Genomic DNA, 6,485 nt, shown 5'->3' with positions numbered 1-6,485 from the left:
GTCGCATATATCTAAAGCGACGGAATTTCCGTCGCAACTTCCGTCGGTAAATACAGTTTTTCTTGTAGTGAACGTGCATCCACTCAGATGGATTAAAAGGAGGAAGATGCAGATGAAGAGGATATTGGAGGGACAAAGCAGAGCTTTCGACAGAAAAAAAACACAGAGAGGAGTGAGTCTCATAAAGAGATATTGCGAGTGAATTCTTGGAGAATTGGAGCAACACGCGTAGTCAGAGAAGAAGAGCTGCAAAAATATTGAGCAATTTCTTTTCTCTGTCTCTATTTTACTATGAATTTCTCCTCGATTTTTATTGTTATAATTTCTGTGGCTTGTGAGTAGTTTTATCGTCATTGTAGGTTAAAGGATTGAACGGTTTATAAGGATCATACGTGCTTAATTTATTTTAGTAACTATGGTTTTATAATTTGGATTGAATAAATGAATTTTAATGCTACAATTCATTTTTTGGCCAATTGAATTATTGAAGTTAGAATTTAAATTTACGTAGAGATATAAAATTTGAATTTGAAAATCATTTATTCGATTGGGTAATTTTCACATCGAGAGATGGTTGCATTGCCTAGAAATTATGATAGCGGATTTAATAATTTTTAGGAATTTTAATCTATTCAAAACCGAGAGGTCGGTAGAATAAATTCTTAAAAAATAAGGTGAGACTCAAGAGGGTAATCCTTTGCAAATATGGACTTGAATTTCCTAAACTATGACCATAGTTTTGAAATATATCTTTAACAACGATCCTTACATAACCCGAAAAATTCCGATACCTACAATGTTTTAATTAAATTGTGTTAAAACCGTTATTTGTATTTGTTTTCATTCGTATTTAAGTTCTGTCACCATCACCAATCAATTTATCATCCCGATTGAAACCGAGTAGAACCCTAAATTTTATTGTTAATGCCCACATGTCCCTGTGTTCGATCCTAGATACTACGATTGATCCGTGCACTTGCGGTAGTTGAATCTAGAAATTAAAACGAGATTTGATCAAACCCTAGATTTACATCAAGTTATTTGGTAACATTTGCTGATAGAGATGTGGTATATCAATCAAATTTGTAGAAATGCGTTGTATTTTCTACCACTAAAACTAAGTTTATCGCCACAACTGAAGTTTGTAAGGAGTTGTTGTGGATGAAAAGGATTTTTTAGCAGTTTGGGTTTAAACGTGATAGATATATGTTGTTGTGTGACAATAAGAATGTCATTCATCTTAGAAAGAATCAGACGTTTCATTCAAGATCGAAACAGATTGATATGAAGTATCATTGATTGATTCAAAGCAGGTTGAATTCGAGAATGTTCATACTGATGATAATGGTGCTATTATGATGATGAATATACTTTACGGAGAAAAATTAGTGTGTCGCAATATTATTGGGATGGTAGTTTGTCCACATAGTCGGAAAAGGGAAGAATTGTTGAATTCTTCCCACGTGGACAAGATTTGGTGGAGGAGAAATTATTTTTCAAAGCTAAGTATCTCCTTCACCTAACAAGTCATTTCTTTTTAATTTTGAAGTCACTTTGTTTGAAAACTTTATAACCATTTTTGTTGATAAAAATAGTATTAGAACTCTTATAAATATAGGGTTAGACGTGGAAATGAATTATAGAAACAAAAGAAAGAAATACAAGAGAAAAAGATCTTCTATGCTCTTTATTACTAATTAGTTTTGTGCGGTTTTGATCATACAATCGATCGGGTATTGATCTCTTATCTGATCAATCTAAAATTTTGCAAAAGATCTTCTATGCTCTTTATTACTAATTATGGGATGTTGAAATTTGATTTCAACAGTTCAAATTGAAAAAATTGAGGTTTTATCAAAACTATTTGTCCAAAGATACCAAACTGCACATGTCTGATTGTTGTGAGAATCGGATGGTGGATGCTTCTTTAATTGTAGTGAAAATTTGTATGTTGGTTATGGCGCCTTTGTTCTTTAATTTATACGGTGATATTTTGCATTGGTTATTGAAATCAGAATCTATAGGCTTGACTTACTATCTAAGTTACAACTTGTTATTTTGTGTTCTCTTTGGTGCATTGAGATTAGATAATTGATGTATGCATTGTATAATCTCGAATTGTGTTTTTTGCATGCGAGAGGTTATTGCGTTATAACCCAATTATAGTGGATTTTTTTTGTGAAATAAGATTCTGTGTTTTTAACTCCTCACACTGAAAAAGTAAGAGATTTATCCTCATAGGTTTACACAAGTAAAAGATTCGTGTTATTGGTTTGTGACATACGATTGAAGTAAAGTAAAATCTTCAATAGATCTGCACTTTTCGTTTATGGAGTAATATCTTGAGAAAATTTTCTTCACAAAATGACAATCAATTCCAATACATTAAGTTATTTGATGAAATATATTAATTGAAAATATATGAATAGAGGTTTGTTTGTCGCGATATAGAGTTATTAAGCAAAAAAAAAAATACTAACACCTTAAATTCTAGCCTTCAACCAAATCATCTCCACATCATCTTTTTCATAACCTCTATTCTCAGCTTTTGCATTTGATCTTACAACCATTCATTTGTTTTTTACTACTCCAGATGATATATTTTCTCATACGGGTGTATATTAACTCAGTGACATAATAGCAAATAATTTTACTATACTATTATGCAATTCATCCAAACTCATATACGCTTTTGAGATATCCGAGAAAGAATTTTCCTTCTTGATGATATTTAAAACATTTGACAATTGGTACAAGCTATTCTATTCTAAGAAAATATTTTAGTTCATCTGAATCTTTGAACCGTAATAACCCTATATATATATATATATATATAGCAAAAAGCTTTTCTTAAATTAAAAAAAAATAAGTAGGTACAAAGTCGCCCACGTGAAAAAATAAAATATATATACACTAATTAAGAAAACTAATAAAATTAATATAATATATATATGTATATGTCACTCCCTAAAAAAGGAGTTTCTACACCTTGCCAAAATGGGAGAGAGAAGAGAGAGAATAAAAAAAGGTAGAGGGAGGAATGAAAAAATATATAAAAAATAATATTATAATAATATAAAAATATATATAATATATTTTAAAAAAGAAAGAGACCCGTTACCGTTAGGAAACTAATTGATATAATTTAGGTGAATAATTTGAGTTAAATTCTTAAATTTAATTTTCATTAATTTAGGATAGAAAATAATGTCCCTGTATTTTATTAATAATGTGAGCATGTCTAGTATTAAATTTTATAATATTGTAAATTTGTAGTATAATTGCAAAACGATAAAAAAATATATATAATTACAGAAGAAAAAATATAAAAATTTTAATAAGAGGATAAAAAGAAATATAACAATAATAATAAATATACCCAACAAATGTGAGTATAGAAAATTTAGAGTCTAAATTTTAATTTAATTAAATGGGTAGAATTGAATAACGTTAACCGTATATCGAATGGGTTCGAGTATAATGGAATGCGTGTTTGTAATCGGTTGGTCTTATATATATGATATATTGATGGTTGTTGTGACGGTAGTTCCACTCATATAACATACTATCCGAATCATACGCTATACGAGTTGGGATATGATTGTGATTGGATTAACCAATGATTCGTGTATCCAGTACCGATAGATGAGTGAGTCGGTACCGGTGCGTTGACGAGGAAGTACAGTTTTTTGGTAACCGCACCCATGACGTCACTGATCATGGGGTGGGGAAGAGACAATAAAACCTGAGATTGAGGATTGAGCATTTTTTCTGAGGAGGTGGTACGGTTACATTCCAAACGGTTTGAGTTCGAGTATTATAAGTGTTTCTGTCACGGATGGTCGACGAGGAAAAATTTCTGCGATTGACTCTACTTGATAGTCGATAGTGTGAGGGATTGACGTTTGGAGTGGATAAGGATGGTATTGATTTTGGTTACGAGATATGTGATATCGGTTATCGATGAGGAATTATATGGTGATCAAATTTGATCCTTGTATGTGATATACTTGGATTACATATATTCATCTTTGTGTATAGAGTACTTGGATGAGTTGTATGATCTTCGCGTATGATTCGCTTGGATTGACCTATGTGTGTGATATACATATAAATAGTTTGATCGATTGGTCATATGGATATTGATTGTGAATGTTGATTATATTGTGTGATATATTCGATGAATTGGTATTTAAAATTTTATTATTTAATTTATTAGACGTTGAATTTTATCCGTTTCAATGAGAGTTGAATTTGTAAGTTTAACCCGAATTATTTTCTAAATATTAAGTTAGGACGTTGTTATACAATATTTCGGGCATGGAGCAGGACGACCAAGTTTGGCCGCACCTAAACGACGAATGAGAGACGATTAATTTTTCAAACATTTTTATTGGTAATTAAGTTTTCAAAGTATGATGTATTTCTAACAATATGTATTTTTTTATTATGAATTTTAATATTTATGTATTATATAACGGTTTAATGTGTGTAATGAAAAATATTTTCCGTTATGCATGTTTCGAAATTTTTTTAAAATTTTTCTGTATTTTTATAAATAAATATTAGATTTTGTTCATGCGGCATAACACGTGAATGAATGAGATAAGGGTAACGCAACACATGTCACATAACAAAAGGGTTTTTCAAAAGTATATTTTTTTCTCTTCAATACTTCTTTTATTATTTTCCAAAATTATAATATAATCGACATAAAATGAGTAAAATAATAACAGAAAATAAAACAAATAATCATGAGTTCTCAATATGTCAAGAAGCTCACGAGTGAGGGAGAATGTCATGATACACTTATATGCTTCTCTACCAAGAAAATAATACAAGCATCCAAAAAACAAAAAGAGATGGCATTACCTATGAGTTTCTATAACTCTAGGTTTGGTAAAATCACTTTTGAACCTCTTATCTTTTATCTCGTTGATAATATTTATGTGTTGCAAAATAGAAAAAAAGAAATACTTGTCTAAAATACGTTTGACCATGAAAAAGATATATCCGACATGTTTTTTGTATTCAATATAAATTTGAGTAATATGTTAAATCTAGAATATAAACCACACATGAATCCCCTCTTACAAATAATGTCTCATGTGTTAAAAACATTGAACTTAGCATTTAAGAATATTAAGACGTTATTTTTGCTATTGTTTGGTGAAAGACATGCCATCGCATTGTTACATTTGGATTATTATTTCAAACGGAGTGTCACGACCTCCTTTGTGTTATCTAACTATTCTTTTGAGTGTATACATAAAATAAATACTAAACAAACGTGTATAATGGTGAAAAAGCCAAAAGAACCACCATGGGATATATTTAGGAACCGACGCAAACACGGAGATATATATTCGTCAAGATTAGTTTTTCGATATTTCTCCAAACTAATCTTGAGGAGGAATGTTAGAGAAAAAGATCATGATTGCTCGGACTCGATCACAGAATGTCTCGGAGACGAACAAACTCGGACACAAAGACAAATGATGACAAATCAAGTCTTGGACTTTCTTGGCTCAATGATCCCATCCCATTCACTAATGCAAGACTTGGGCAAAACTTGGGCCAAAAGCCCAATTCGATTATGAGAAGCTAACGAACAAAATCAAATCAAATATCTTCTTCATGATTTCATGCATGTGTTACGTCGACATTTTCTTTTGTCGTGTCTTTTACCGTTGTGCTTATTTCCTTGTTTGTTTTTATTTTACTTTTTCTATTTTATTGTCTTCTATGTATATATATAAACGATACGATGAATAATAAAATAAGTAACTATTTTATCAAAATCCTCTTGTCTTCTTCGTGTTCTTCTCTTAGCCGATGGCATAGCCATCTTATTTTCTTGTCTACTCAATCAAATTCATATCTAAAATACTAAATTCTTCAAAAACATCCATTATTCTGGTCTATATATACAGGTAAATGTTGGTCTCACCCACCTACGATTCTTGACAGTTACGTGCACTGGTTTGATCAACCGGGGCGTGATAGAAGCAGACGCCGACCATTAATAGCCAAGCTAATTCTACAAGCTACGATCCATTTGATTTGGAAGGAGCGAAATGACCGAATATTTAAGAGAAGTTCGAAGCCGGCGAGTGTTTTAAGATGTCAATTGGATAGTATGGTGAGAAGTGTTATACTGGCAAATCAATGGTAGAGGTCGGAGAAGTACATTACCCTATTGGAGGACTGGTTCACTCTTACGATATAGACGGGTAGAACGTTTTTGTATCAGACGATTTTGTATTTCTCATGGTTCCATGTGGCGTAAGTTCAGGTGCTGAACACTAATTGTAAAAATCTTTTTATTCTTCGGGTATATATTTATATTAAACAAAAAAAAAATAGTTGTATTATGCTATTGTAATAAAATCCTCATATTATAGCCCAAAAATTGTTGATAGATTTTTTTTTTTGTTAAAATCACTATATATATATATATATATATATATATATAAATTATATGT

This window comes from Tarenaya hassleriana, unplaced genomic scaffold (genome assembly GCF_000463585.1).
Source record: "Tarenaya hassleriana unplaced genomic scaffold, ASM46358v1 Cleome14, whole genome shotgun sequence".
In the NCBI taxonomy this organism is placed as follows: domain Eukaryota; kingdom Viridiplantae; phylum Streptophyta; class Magnoliopsida; order Brassicales; family Cleomaceae; genus Tarenaya; species Tarenaya hassleriana.
The sequence above is the reverse complement of the archived record's forward strand: the minus strand, read 5'-3'. Positions refer to the sequence as shown.